This window comes from Lutra lutra, chromosome 4, assembly GCF_902655055.1.
Source record: "Lutra lutra chromosome 4, mLutLut1.2, whole genome shotgun sequence".
Lineage (NCBI taxonomy): Eukaryota > Metazoa > Chordata > Mammalia > Carnivora > Mustelidae > Lutra > Lutra lutra.
Window position 1 is genome coordinate 52,704,464 of NC_062281.1, and position 16,527 is coordinate 52,720,990.

A 16,527-nucleotide genomic window follows, 5' to 3' on the forward strand; every position below is an offset into this window, starting at 1 on the left:
GGCATAATTTCTTATGTGAAACATAAACCTAAGTTCTGAAATGTTTGAAATGGGCATAATTTCTTATGTGAAACATAAACATAAGTTCTGAAATGTTTGAAATGACAGTATTTGATTATATATTCAGATAGAAAACCACAGCATCTGAATGTCCTTTATTTGTACTTTTCAAGCCCTAGATCACACTTATTCATTTACCACTGAATTTTTGTATCACAGATGCTCAGGTAAAAACTTACAAATTGCTGCTTAATATACAGGTAAAATTGCTGCTTCCAAAGGGGATTCTACTCCATTTTCTCAAATAGTGCTCCATGTAAACTGATGATATCAGAATAATGTGGCACCCTTATTAAAATACAGATAACTTGGCTCTAGCAACATTTAACAAATCAAAGACTCTCTTTCTCTGGTGTAGGGCTTGGACACCTACATTTTTGCAAAGCATACAACAGGATTTTTTTTTTTTTTTAAGATTTCTTTCTTTAAAGCCAAGTTGGTGGCATCACAATTCCAGACTTCAAGCTCTATTACAAAGCTATCATCATCAAGACAGTGTGGTACTGGCACAAAAACAGACAGATAGATCAATGGAACAGAATAGAGAGCCCAGAAATAGACCCTCAACTCTATGGTCAAATAATCTTCAACAAAGCAGGAAAGAATGTCCAATGGCAAAAAAGATGGTCTCTTCAACAAATGGTGTTGGGAAAATTGGAGAGCTACATGCAGAAAAATGAAATTGGACCATTTCCTTACACCACACACGAAAATAGACTCAAAATAGATGCCCCAATGGGATAAAGGAATCCATCAAAATCCTTGAGAAGAATACAGGCAGCAACCTCTTTGACCTCAGCCGCAGCAACCTCTTCCTAGAAACATTGCCAAAGGCAAGGGAAGCAAGGGCAAAAATGAACTATTGGAACTTCATCAAGATCAAAAGCTTTTGCACAGCAAAGGAAACCGTCAACAAAACCAAAACACAACTGACAGAATGGGAGAAGATATTTGCAAACGACATATCAGATAAAGGCTAGTATCCAATATCTATAAAGAACTTATCAAACTCAACACTCAAAGAACAAAGAATCCAATCAAGAAATGGGCAGAGGACATGAACAGACATTTCTGCAAAGAAGACATCCAGATGGCCAACAGACACATGAAAAAGTGTTCCACATCATCGGCACCAGAGAAATACAAATCAAAACCACAATGAGATCCACCTCACAACAGTCAGAATGGTTAAAATTAACAAGTCAGGAAATGACAGATGCTGGTGAGGATGCGGAGAAAGAGGAACCCTCCTACACTGTTAGTGGGAATGCAAGCTGGTGCAACCACTCTGGAAAACAGCATGGAGGTTCCTCAAAAAGTTGAAAATAGAGCTACCCTATGACCCAGCAATTGAGCTACTGGGTATTTACTCCAAAGATACAAATGTAGTGATCCAAAGGGGCATGTGCACCTGAATGTTTATGGCAGCAATGTCTACAATAGCCAAACTATGGGAAGAACCTAGAAGTCCATCAGCAGATGAATGGATAAAGAAGACGTGTTATATATACAATGGAATACTATACAGCCATCAAAAGAAATGAAATCTTGCCATTTGCGACAACGTGGATGGAATAGAGGGTATTATGCTGAGCGAAATAAGTCAGTCAGAGAAAGACAATTATCATATGATCTCCCTGATATAAAGAATGTGGGAGGCAACGTGGGGAGTTTGGGGGGAGTAGGGAAGGGAAAAATAAAACAGGATGGGATCAGGAGGGAGACAAACCATAAGAGACTCTTAATCTCACAAAACAAACTGAGGGTTGTTGGGGGAGAGGAGGGGAGGCAGAGGGTGGTTGGGTTATGGACACTGGGGAAGGTATGTGCTATGGTGAGTGCTGTGAAGTGTGTAAACCTGGTGATTCACAGACCTGTACCCCTGGGGCTAATAATACACTATACATTAATAAAAAATTTAAAAAAAGAAAATTTGGGGGCTGCCTGGGTGGCTCAGTGGGTTAAGCCTCTGCCTTCAGCTCAGGTCATGATCTCAGGGTCCTGGGATCGAGTCCCGCATCGGTCTCTGTGCTAGGCAGGGAGACTGCTTCCTCCTCCCTCTCTTTGTCTCTCTCTACTTGCCTCTCTGCCTACTTGTGATCTCTCTCTGTCAAATAAATAAAATCTTAAAAAAAAAAAAAAGAAGACTTCTTTCTTTAGAATGGGGGGAGGTGCAGAGGAAGAGAGAGTCCTAAGCAGATTCTGTGCTGAGTGCAGAGCTCAACACAGGGCTCAATCTCATGACCCTGAAATCACCCCCCGAAGTAGAAATCAAGAGACCACTGATCATCTGACTGTGCCACCCAGCCACCCCCATGTACCACATGATTCTCAATCACAGACATTTTGAGAATATATTGAATGTATCTCAAACATTTTACTCTGGGAACTGACTGGCCTAATTTATACAAATTCCATATTAATCATGAAATAGAAATATCAATTGGAAATGTAGTTTTTACTTTCCTACTGCAAACATGCATGGGAAGGGAGTGCTATCTTCATTCTCCTAACAAAGTCAAAAGCATCTACCTAATATGTGTGTTCTAAAGTACAGAAATGTTCAGTGCAGTACAATTGTAGTAAGCCTACAGTTTTGGAGCTAAAAGTCAGAATCCACAAACATAAATCAGTAAAAACCCTAGAGACAAATTCTTGTTGATTCATGCAGATAATCCTTGGTTGTGAAGGGGCTGTCTTGTGCACTGTTTACCACATCTCTGGTATTTACCACCAGATTCCAGTAGCATCCCTTCACATTTGTGATAATCAAAAACATCTCAGCGTCACATGTACTTGAGGGTGGGGTTTGAGGAATGGACTCCAGTAGAGAACCACTGATGTGTTACCATATTTTACAGTTAGAACCAAAGCCCTCCACCTGTGGATATTTCCAAACCTCATCATATTTTGTCAAGGAGCATTGTGAAGTGACTGCCAAACTAGAAACTCTACAAAGGCTCTTCTAATGTCACGGCAAACAAAACTATCTAGGATATTGCCCTTAAGGGAATAATTTCTTTTCTATTCTCTTTATGAGTTGGAAATGCATATATGTTTTTAAAAATAATTTTATTATTATCTAATTAGGAAAGTAGGATATTCAGATTATGCTGATATATGTGTATGTGTGTACATGCATGTGTGTGCATGATTTTCGCATTTATTCTAGAAGTCTGTATTTAACCTACAAGGAATTAACATGACAAAAAGGAGTTTTACTGAAAGATTACACATGTATCATGGTTTATAGTAATATTGGGTCAAAGGGCAAAATAGACTATTTGGCCTAATTTACATATAAAACTGCCATTTGTATTACTACACCACTTTAAAGGATTCTTTCACAGAGCTCATTCTGCCTCTAAAGCTCTTCAAGCTATTGTTCCACACCAGAAGATAAAGTTCAATCTTAAGCCATTCTGGAGGTTAGCTTACTTTTTCATCTTGAAGTCAAAAATCCAATTTAGGGCTTAATCCTTCTATATGATAATAAATGATTCCATTTTCATTTAGTTTTTTAAACAATTATAGCAGGATTTGAATAAATCAAACTCCCTCCCAAGGAAGAGCCCAGAAGTATGATCCTCTGTGAACTCTTCTTATTTCAGGATACTGGTTTCACACAATAAATTATTCTTTCATTGTTATCAACCAAAGTCATTTGTACTTTATGATAACAGGAGACTTTTTTTTTAATTTTATTTAAACTCAATTAGTCAACATATAGTTCATCATTAGTTTTTGATGTAATGTTCAATGATAAAATTGATAACTAACTTACTGGTTTCCTTATTTTTTAATCAATGTTATGGAATATTGTGATTTTAAAAAAACAAAATGAGGGGCGCCTGGGTGGCTCAGTGGGTTAAGCGCTGCCTTCGGCTCAGGTCATGATCTCGGGGTCCTGGGATCGAGTCCCGCATCAGGCTCTCTGCTCAGCAAGAAGCCTGCTTCCCTCTCTCTCTCTCTCTCTGCCTGCCTCTCCGTCTACTTGTGATCTCTCTCTGTCAAATAAATAAATAAAATCTTTAAAAAAAAATGATCCAGGTAGCAGCAGCATAGGTTTTATAAACCAGGAAGATCTTATTCTGAAACTTGGCTTATATTCAAACTTGACTATCGCTGTAAATCCTGAAGATACTGATCTTAGAATTCTAAGTCTCATTTTTGTTCTGTAATAGAGAGTTAATAAATAAACTACTTTCATCTAATGGTTTATGGGGACTGAATGAGGTTATGACATTTAAAGCAAATAGCACAGTGATAACATAGAGTAATTACTCAAACATGTAAATTTACACATCTGTTCCTAAGTTCCAGAGTGGAATCACCTTCTTAGGTATTCAAAAGTAAATGTCTCCCTGCTTTAAAATATTTTTGCACAATTTAATTTAAGTGTTTCTGAAGAGAAAGCTAGGAAACATATCTGAGTTCTTCCTAATCTCTCCCCACCTGCCTCCTCCACTCACAGCTAACCCCAGTGAAAAGCAGTGAGGATTGTTTTTCATAAGCATATTTGAGTAGGCAAGCATGTTTAAGTGGAAAGTATTTACTGAAAAGAAAGCATGGATTCTTAGGTTTGTATCTTTTTAATTCTGTAATATTTCCTCAGGCTAAAGCAATTTCCACTAGGACTACATTGCTTACAAAAAGTATACATTACTGGGGTTTTGTTGTTTTTGGTTTCCTTTTTGTTTTTACATGTTATTATTCGCTCCTGAAATGTAGCTTAAAGAGCCACACACATCTAAGGACAATATGGTATTTAGTTTAACTCTTCTCTTCAGTTGGGTACTACTCTGTCAAATAAAGGGAGAGGGTTATCATTGTGCATTAATGATTACAATGTACAAGAGACAATTATAGATCTCATAAAAGGAAAAGTTCATACATTAATATAACACAAATTTTTTGAAGTTCTAATATTAACAAAATAAGTTAGAGGTTAAATCATAAGCCTGTATTGCTATATAATTTTTCATTTATTGTTAACATCTTAAACATTTTTTTCTTTTTCTTTTGGTCACTAATTTGATATATTTTCCAAATAATATATTCTCATGCCAAATTATTGTTGTTCTATTTCAACTTTATTTAAAATTCAATTTGTTGGTAATAACAGACCAGATTCTGGTGATAGCAGACTAGCCCAAATCATACTTACTCCCTCTGGGACCAGGTTAGGCTCTAGGAAATTAGACAAAACATGTTAAAATAAATCTGTTTTGTCATCAGAGAAGTACTGTGGGAGCCAGAACTTGGGGATTCAAGATCAAGGAAAGAACGCAAGCTCAGAGAACTAACCCTGATATATTTTATCTCTTACCCATACCCAGTGCACCCAAGAGGTAGAAAAGATAAGCAAAAAGCCACAGCTCAGAGACCACATTAGGCAGAGTTTCAGACAGTCTTACGGATTTTGGGAAACAGCAATAGAATGCAGCCCACCAAAGTGAACCCTGTTGAACAGCACAAGATTTCTAAGCTTTCCTAAAACAACTTGAAATGTAGATGAACCAGAAAGAGACCAATGCTCACAAAGACTGAAGGCCAATTTCAAATGAACTCTATCTTAATTGAATAAAAACATAGTATATTCAACAGACAAAGCTTGAAAAACAGAAAGGTAATTCATTCAATAAAACCATAATTTAAAAATACATAATTACTTTCTAAACCAAAATATACACACAAAATTTAAACTTTACATTTTTGTGTCAACTTTGACAGGTTGACAAGATTCCCCAATTTTTAATTGAACGTGTTAATCTAAAATAGACACAAAGTGCTAGTTTAGAAGCGGGAAAAAGTGTTTCATTTCTGAAAGCCACTAAGTATATTTTCATCCTTTCATCAGCTAAGTCTGCTAGGTATTATATCTAAATTATTTGAACAGACCAGACCATACATAGATCCTCGGTTAGACTCTTCTTGGGCATCCAACACCAGGCATGTTACTTAACTTCTATGAGTCTTGGTTTCCTCATTTGTACTGGGGGTAAGGATACACACTTCCCAGATTTATATCAATGACTAAGTGAGAAAGTCCCAGATAAGGGAACAACAGAGTATCTAGCATATACTGATAGATTCCCTCTCTCAATTCTCTCTTCAAAACCAAGGTTAAATTTTCCCTTCCTTTCCCCTTGTCTTCCCATTCCTTTCTTCCTTCCTTCATCTTTTCTCCTCCCCCTTTCCCCTCTCCATTTCCTTCCTCTTTCTCTTTTTCTTTTCCTAGGTGTGGTCATACCTCCTACTGAAAAAGAAAAGAATGCCAATCCATATTAATGAATCAGAATCTTTAAGACAAGATGGAAATAATTACAAAATATTCATGAAATCACTTCTATATTACTTCATTCTTTTATAGTGTTCTACTTTGAAGCTATATAAAAATAGGGTCCTCATTTGTTTATTCAGACTATAGTTTTACCATTTTCATGTCAAGGTATGTAAATTTTTTGTTGTCATGCTTTGTTTTGCCATTTCTGCTTCCACTGACACCTCACCCCCAATTAGAAATGTTCTGAGAAATTCTTTTCAGATCCTTTCAGGGAACAGTTTGAGGTTCACCACAGGTGAAATGTTTCCAAATGATAAAGGGCTCATTTCTAGAAAAGGAAGCCATGAGATAAAGAATTTCTAAACTCTCTGTGCTTTTTATATCTAATTAGGCAAACTTTGAATATAAATTCTAAATGTGTTTCCAGTATAAAAATCAGAAAATTATTTTAAAAAGCCAGATTATTTTCAAGTATATAAAATATGTACTTTCTAAAATAATAAGCACACCTGGCTTATCACTTTCCTTCCAAACTATTTTTCTGAAGGAAATAAAATTTAATACTTTAAGAGTTTATTTACTCAATGTTTAAGGATGAATTTATTGACTAAATTTTGTCTTATTGTTTTTTGTGCTTAGAGAAATGTTTATCATGATTTTGATATGTATTTTTAATAGCTGTGAATTTCAAAATAATCGGTAAGCAAAGCTTTCTCACAAAGATGTCAAATGGCTTAATAGAAGTGTATGTTTTTGTTGAAATCTGTCAATATCTGAGATTGTCAGAGTCTTTAGAATGGCTTGTATTTGGTGCTACAAATAGAATAATTTTCTACTGTCTTCAGGAACTGAGATACTTACTAAATTTATACATATAGTATTTTTTTAAAAGATTTTATTTATTTATTTGTCAGGGACAGAGGGAGAGAGAGCGAGCGAGCACAGGCAGACAGAGAGGCAGGCAGAGGCAGAGGGAGATGCAGGCTCCCTGCCGAGCAAGGAGCCCAATGTGGGACTCGATCCCAGGACCCAGGGATCATGACCTGAGCCGAAGGCAGCCGCTTAACCAACTGAGCCACCCAGGCGTCCCTATACATATAGTATTAAAACAACATCAGCCTATCTGACAAAAATATTTTTAATTTATATTCTTGTTTGTTCTTATTGTAAAAGGAGACTTCAACACAAAAATTGCTAAATAAAAGGTTTATCATTACAAATAGATTAATTCAAATATTCAATATTAGCAATGCTTATTTAGGATGTTCCTATGTAAAAAAATCTGTATCTATTTCATATACATGTATTTAAGGATGCTACCATGTGTCACCTTTCATCAAAGCAATGATTTATGCAACAGGGACATGAGTGGCTGTTGATGGTTCTCAGAGTGAATTTTATTTGGTAACTGCCTTTCACCAAAAGGAACTGCCTTGACCTCTCCCTGGGTATATGTTGAAGTCAGTGGTCAATGCAGGGGAACAGAGGCCCTAGGCCTTGACCTCTCCCTGGGTATATGTTGAAGTCAGTGGTAAATGCAGAGGAAGAGAGGCCCAATCTTTTAGAGCATCTCTGTAGGGAAATCTCAGCTCCAGATTTCCCTGTAGCCTGGGAGACACCTTTGCTGAAAGTGCATTAAAGTTCCACTTCTCTTCCGATCCCTCCAGTATCTGCCCTCTATAGATATTGTTCTAAGGAGCAAACCCCCCAGAAAACTTCCCACATTCAGAATTCAGCATCAGAGTTTGTTTCCCTGAAATCTACACCCAAGATAAATAATTATCTCTTATTCTATTTTCAAATATATTCAATTCTAATTTACCTCATGGACACTGATTGATAATATTTTCCAGAGTGAATTGTTATATCCACGGTAATTTTTATTAGAAGATATACTTAATATTTTCAAAACTACATCTAATTTTGACAAAGTGCATATTTTGCTCTAGGCACTATAATAAGTACTATATATGACTGGAATATATAGCCTACAATCAACAAACCCTATAAGAGGGGTTGTATTATTTTTTTTAACAGGGATTATATTATTATTCACATTTTATAGAAGAGGAAACCCAGAAAGTTAAATAACTTACCCACAGTTACAGAGATGAATATGAACCCACATAGACTTCTAACCACTTTTTTTTTTCCATAAATTTGGTCCAAAGTTACTAACATACCATATTTGCTCACATCAGAAGTTATGTGACAAATCCTAAGACAAGTGAAAGAGACTAAAATAACCAAGCTAGTCAATATCAACTAAAGAGAAAATGAAGCTTCATAACAAATGTATAAAAAAGATCAGGGGCGCCTGGGTGGCTCAGTGGGTTAAAGCCTCTGCCTTCAGCTCGGGTCGTGATCCCGGGGTCCTGGGATCAAGCCCCACATGGGGCTCTCTGCTCGGCGGGGAGCCTGCTTCCCTTCCTCTCTCTCTGCCTGCCTCTCTGCCTACTTGTGATCTCTGTTCGTCAAATAAATAAATAAATAATCTTTAAAAAAAAAGATCAAATATTCAGCTTTTGATTTTCCATATTATCCTCAAAAATTACAAATTAGCCTACTCATGTTTTCTTATATAATCTTTTTTGACTATTTGATGTCGCCTTTTCCTCAAACATGAGGAAAAATAAAATGAAAAGGTACAGTTTAAATCAGAGAGAGGGAGGGAGGAATGGATTGAAGGGAAAAGTAAAGGAGAAGGGGGAAGGAGGAAGAGAAAACAATGTGAGAGGATAAGAGAAGAAAGGAAGAGCAGACTTTGCATATAAAATTGATAGACCATGGGAACTGTCCAATTTGTTAAATATTTTTATTATTTTATTTCAACAAAACAATATTAATAATATGAATAACTTGTGCACTCATTTATCATTATCATGCACATTAAATATGTTTTTTTCAATAAATAATTGTTAAGCTCCTAACACGTGTTAGCAACTATTCACACTGCTTTTTCCTATAAGCACATCTAATATTAGTAAGAATTACAGGAGATTAGTATTATTAGATCTATTTTAAAGATTAGTAAATTAAGATTCAAAGAGGTTAAAAGCTCATCCAACATTATATAGATGGTAAATGAGCTGAGATGCCAAATAAAGAAATTTTTCTACAATGTTATAATTTATTCCCTATTTCCACAAATGCCCCTTCTTTTGTATTCTTAAAAACTTTTAGAATTAAAGTTTCTTAATTTGGGAAAATTGTACTCTTATTTCTGCTCTCTGAAAAACCATCAAATTTTAAAATCTGATCATAACGTCTTTTTTCCTAAATTCACAATTGACTTTTTCACTGGAAATTATACTCACTTTTTAATGAAAGCTCTTCACCAGCTCTATCAGACAATATTTTGAATCATGGATATACAAACAAAAAACTCTGTGGTCTCTCTTCTGTAATTTTGACATTATAATAATGACTAAATCCTTGAAAACTTTTCAATATTTCAGATTAATTCTGAGAAATCTTTAATATATCAAATATGTTGTAGTTATATAAATGTAGATAGATGTACAAAGGCTAAAATTAAATAAAAAATAGCCAGGCACAAAAAAATCCCACGTGAATACATGAACATTTTATCTCAACAAATAGAACAATTTTGATTAAATGGAAGCAACTGCTGGAAAGCACAACTTCCCAAAACTGAAATAAGGAAAAACAGAACATCTGATTTGTCCCAATCTATTAAGGAAATTAAATATCTAACTAAAACCTTCCCAGAAAGAATATTCCAAAGGTAGAGTGAGGGAGTGGGGATAACTGGTGCACTACTCATAGTAACAATTTCATCCAAATTGTTTCCCAAGAACAAAAAATAAAAATTTTTCCAAAACATTTTATGAAGATAGCATAACCTGTTACTAACACTAAACACTACTATGCAAAGTAAAATTGTAGAATGTCTCGGTCATGTCCATGCATGCAACAATCCTAATCAAAATGTGAGGAAAATAAGTCCAGCAATATATAAATCAGAGAAAATACATTAACCAGATTGGATTTATATCAATAGTGCAGAGCTGGTTTAACAATTGAAAAATCAATATAGAATTATCACATTTACAGAATGAGAAAAATGGAATCATCTAAATACATATATTAAAAATTTGATAAAATTAAATATTTAAAAACTATTAGAAAAATAGAAATAAAAGATATCCTTAATCTTGTAAAATATATCTTCTTGAAAACCCTCAGGAAACATCATTCTGAAAAAGAAATATTGAAATCTTTCTGCCTGAGAAAAAGGGTAAAAAAAGAATGTCTACTGTTACCACTTGCAATAAAATTTGTACTAGATTAAAAAAAAAATTTGCACTAGACTTTTTTTAGTAGGACAGGGAAGAGAAATAAAATATGTAAGGACTGGAAAGGGACAAATAAAACTGTCTTTATTAATAAATGAAATTTTCCATTGGTGGAAAATTTTAAATAACATTCTGAAAGTATCATTGAGGGGCACCTGGGTGGCTCAGTTGGTTAACTGCCTTCGACTCAGGTCATGATCCTGGAGTCTCAGGATCAAATCCCAGTCAGGCTCCCTGATCAGCAGGGATTTTGCTTCTCACGCTGACGCTCCCACCTCTCATGCTCTCTCTCTCAAATAAATAAATAAAATCTTTAAAAATATATATATATAATTGAGAACAATATAAAAGTCACCGAATACATAAAAATAAATCTAATTAAAGTTGTGCAAGAACTATATACAGAAAATCAGAAAATATTACTGAGAGAAAATAGAGATATTTCTCTAATGGGAGATATACCATGCTTAATGATAGGGTCTCTTTAAATATGTAAACAAAATCAATACTATCTTAGCAGGTTTACTATGGAAGTTGACAGGCCAAATTTAAAATGTATGGTGGATGATGGGGCACCTGGGTGGCTCTATCAGTTCAGCTTCTGACTTGATTTCAGCTCAGGTCATGATCTCAGTGTCTTGAGATCTGAGCTGGGCTCCACGCTGAGCTGTACTCCCCCCTACCTGCCCTGGCCTCATACCCCATGCACATTCACTCTATTTCTCTCTCAAAAAAAAAAAATAATAATAATAAGGGGTGCCTGGGTGGCTCAGTGAGTTAAGCCTCTGCCTTTGGCTCAGATCATGATCTCAGGGTCCTGAGATCAAGCCCCGCAACAGGCTCCCTGCTCAGCGGGGAGCCTGTTCCCCTCTCCCTCTCTGCCTGCCTACTTGTGATCTCTCTATGTCAAATAAATAAATAAAATATAATAATAATAATAATAATAATAATAATAATAATAATATGTACAGGGGCATGCCAAAGGCCAAGAGAGCCAAAGCCATTTTTAAAAAGAACAAGTTGAAGAGACTACTGGATTTCAAAATCTATTATTTATAGAGTTACAGTAATTAAGACAGCATGGGATGGGTAGAAAAATAGACTGAAAGAATAAGTAGTTTTGAAATACACTTGACTTAAAACAAAGAACACAAAAAAAGTAATACTGGGTTATATTACATTTTGGAGTTTCTGTTCTTTTAAAAACACCTTAATGAGAGAAAAATGGCAAGCCACCGAGAGGGGAATATTTGCCACCCATAATATAAAAATCACCACCTATTATGGTTTATTTTCATTAGGTCTGATTTTAGCCTATCGTCCCAATATAATTATTAATAGAACCACTTTTATTCTCAAAGGTGTCATCACTTGGTCAATGAATTATGCAATCATCTTACAACTATCCATCAAAAGGTGTATATCCAGAATATGTAAATAACTCCTATAAATCAATCAGGAAAAGAATAAAACCAATTAAGAAATATTCAGGACTTTTTTTTCATTTTTTTAAAAGATTTTACTTATTTATTTTTTATTTTTTATTTTTTCAGCGTAACAGTATTCATTATTTTTGCACCACACCCAGTGCTCCATGCAATCCGTGCCCTCTCCAATACCCACCACTTGGATCCCCCAACCTCCCACCCCCTGCCCCTTCAAAACCCTCAGATTCTTTTTCAGAGTCCATAGTCTCTCATGGTTCACCTCCCCTTCCAATTTCCCTCAACTCCCTTCTCCTCTCCATCTCCCCTTGTCCTCTGTGCTATTTGTTATGCTCCACAAATAAGTGAATCCATATGATAATTGACTTTCTCTGCTTGACTTATTTCACTCAGCATAATCTCTTCCAGTCCTGTCCATGTTGCTACAAAAGTTGGGTATTCATCCTTTCTGATGGAGGCATAATACTCCATAGTGTATAGGGACCACATCTCCTTATCCATATTCAGGACTTTAATAACAACTTCACAAAATCGGTACACCAATAGAAAATTAAAATCTGAAAAGATGTTCAACAATATTTGTTATTAATAGAACACAGGTTAAAATCACAATCCAACACCACTACACTAAAATTAGCTTAGCTAAAATCTTCAAGTGACAATTTCAAATTTGATTTAGGATTTCAAGTAATTAGAACTCTCATATACTACCAGGGTTGTATGTGATATTTAAATTATCACAACCATTTTGGAAACCTTTCTGACAGTCTTTACTAAAACCTAATGAACATATATTTACTGTATCACCTGTTAGTTCCATGCCTTTTTACATAACCAAAAAGAAGTATATTCAGAGGAATATTAAAAAGTATGTATAAAATTATTCACATTATATAAAATAAGCAAATACTATAAACAATAATATATAACCAGTTGAATGAATATATAAATAACTTTATATACACACATATATATAGTATAACGAAATTATGCAGCAATGTAACAACTTACTACTGTGTCACATGATATAAATGTATCTCAAAACATGTGAATGAAATAAATCAGACTCAAAATAATTCATACTTTGATTCTGTATGTTTGAAGTTCCAAAAAAAAGCAAATTATGTTCTAGAAATCAATAGTTCTTCCCCTTAAGGGAGGGCAATAAAGATGTTAACAGGGACTGGGCACAAGAGGACTTCTGGAATACTGATAATATCTTGTGTCTTAACTTGGTCAAAGCTATATTCATGTGATCATTTTGTGAATAATTAAACTGCACAGTTATCATTTGTTCATTTTTCTCTATGTTATACATCAATAAAATATGTATTGAGTATATTTCAATAATTTCCAACAACTTTCCCTTTTGGGGAAAGTTTGGGTTTTTGTTGTTGTTGTTTTTTTTTTTTTTTTTTGAAGATTTTATTTATTTGACAGAGAGAGAACACAAGCAGGGGGAACTGGCAGTAAAGGGTGAGGGAGAAGCAGGCTTCCCACCGAGCAGGGAACCTGAGCATCATAATCATTTCTAACAAAAAAAAGAGTTCCCTCCATTGCTAACATGTCCCTCTGTACCTCCCTCCTCTGAGGCATTATAGTGGTTGCTGAAAATGAAAGTGAACCACCTCAAACGGCATATCTTTAAAGGGAAAGCATACAAGATATAACAAATTATGACTCGCCAAAAAGGGATATAACCAAAAAATAATACATCATTTTATTTATTTGTTTTTAAAGATTTTATTTATTTATTTGAGAAAGAGACAGCCAGTAAACAGGGGAAGAAGCCCAGGGAGTGGGAGAGGCAGACTCCCTACTAAGCAGGAGCCAGAAGCCCTGGGATTAGTCCAGGACCAGGGGACCATGGCCTGAGCTGAAGGCAGACATTCCCCAACTGAGCCACCCAGGCAGCCCAGAATGCATCATTTTAGATGTGGTAAAATCATTTTGAATTTTTCACGTAACTATTCTGACCTCCAGTGTGTGTGTGTGTGTGTGTGTGTGTGTGTGTGTGCGTGCGTTCACATTATTTTAGTCATGAGCAGAGACCTATGAAGCCAAAATCCTCTCTCTCCCATTTAGAGAATTTCAAATTTCTTTTTAAAATCCTATTTCCTTATTAATTTGAAGCTTTTAGTCCAAGTGATTGCCCCCACTGGTCTGTGTTTGTCCCGGGTTTCAGTCACTCATTAAACACACTGGTTGATAAAGTTCATTATCAGCTGGATTGAAGATTAAATCAAGATAAAGTAAGTAGGCAATTGGTCACTGTCACAAATATCACAGGGGAAGACATGTACAAAGAAAATTAGAGTTTGAAAGGCTAACTGCATTTTGATCCTGGCTAGTGTAGATCAAAAGCAAGTAATGTGAACATTAGCTGATGAACCATTTTCCCTCTGATCTCAAATGACAGACAAGAGAGTTACAGTGGCAAACAATAACATTTGTTTAATTTATGTTAGAAAACTTAGCTTCTATCAGGTGTTTAATAGTAAAAACAATTTCTTTGGCGTAAAGGGGACTGCTCACTCACTAGATGAGCATTAGAAGTTGAATTTTGGTGAGCATATAGAAGAAAAAAACATATTTTATTCAATCAGTATCTCTCACCCCAAACTGATATTAGAAAACAAAAAACTAAACATTCAAAATTAGATTATACATGTGAAAGTTAAAAAGGATCTCAAGTCAATCCTTACCCATCCCACTTTATTTTCCACCATAGTTCGTCTTGTCCACATTAGTAGTATTTGCAAATTGAATCATATGACCCTAAATAATGAAATTCAGCACCTATTAAGAAACAACATTGTCTCTAGTGAGACACTGCCACATTTCACTTTGAAGAGACAGAAATAAATCACTAATTACCCACAGATATGAACTGTTTGAATGGCAACCTTGCATTTTAATGTGGTTATATCATTTTTAAAAAACTTTTTGTATTTGCTTTTTTACCCATCCTTCCTTCTGCTTTCTGGTAAAAACAACCCCTCCTCCTCTTAATATGAAACTACTCTAGGGCCACTGGGCTGGTTCTTTCATGAAGTATCTGCCTTCAGCTCAGGTCATGATCCCAGGGTCCTGGCATTGAGCCCCAAGTCTTTGGGCTCCCCGCTCAGCAGGAAGCCTGCTTCTCCTTCTCCCACTCCCCCTGCTTGTGTCTCCTCTCTCACTATCAAGTAGATAAATAAACTTAAAAAAAAAAAAAAAAAAAGAAAAAGAAAAAGGAAAAAAACAACTCTACTCTCCAAACATGTGATGTTTACTGAGAGCTTCCAACCAAAATTGCTTTTCCTATGTGGGAAAAATCATGGATGTATTACCTAAATTGGACTATTCATAATACCAACTGCCTTAATCTTTAGGGTTTATTCCAAACTAGACAAGATGTGTATGCAAGCTAGAGTTGATCAAGCTGGAGGCCCCTTTCATGTCAAGTTGTGTAACTGGAGATATAATCCAGGAGCTGTTGATGGCCATCATCCCCAATGTATACAAAAGCTAGTCAGTCAGCTATTGAAAAGATGAAGCTAAAAAAAAAGAAAAGAAGAAGAAACCAGCATGCATAAAAAAAAAGCAAAGATTTAAATCTGAGACAAATCATACTGCTAATACTACATGTCTGGATCCATTTGCTCCCAGCAACACTGATTTCATAAGCCCAAATCTGTCTTTCACTTAAACTAACTGAAGTTGGATTGTTGTTTGCAACAGAAGAAAATCTAATTAATAGAGAAATTGGGATCTGAAATTAGGAAATTTGTTTGGTTACAGGACAAGCAGGATTTGTTCATCCCAAGAAGGAAAATGGCAATCCATGTCACACATTAAACAGTTCCTTAAATTATTATCTGAGGTATCTTGAAATTATTTCTTTTAAGTCAGGAGCTTTTGAAAACTGCATATAAAAATGTCAGCATATTAAATGACATGTTGTAATTCCTATGGCCTTCAGCAAGGGCTGTGAGAGACACAAGCTGCAACTGAAGCCAGGGCACAAGATGTAGCTGAACAGCTATCTAGCTTTTCAAGAGAGGCCCCATGCTTCCAGTTGCCAGCAATCCCAGACCTGAGGGAGGCTGGACTATTACGAGTTTGGCTGAACTAAAAAAGTCAATTATTCTGCCTTTTTCTGAGGTTAGTGCATGGCTTAGGGAGGAGACTACTTTGGGAGGGTCAAAAATTGTGGAAGGTGGATTCTCCACACTCTCCTTTGGACTTGTTGCTAAACAGTAGGATTGTTGCTGATAGATCCATCAGTGTATCTGAAAACACTTAATAATCATGGTATATTGTATATTTACAAGGTCACAGCATTCAGAGGAGTTACAATATCAACAAAGTAAAAGCAGCAGCAGCAGGGGTATAGGTAATATTGGTCTTAGTAGCGACAGCAGTAATAATCATA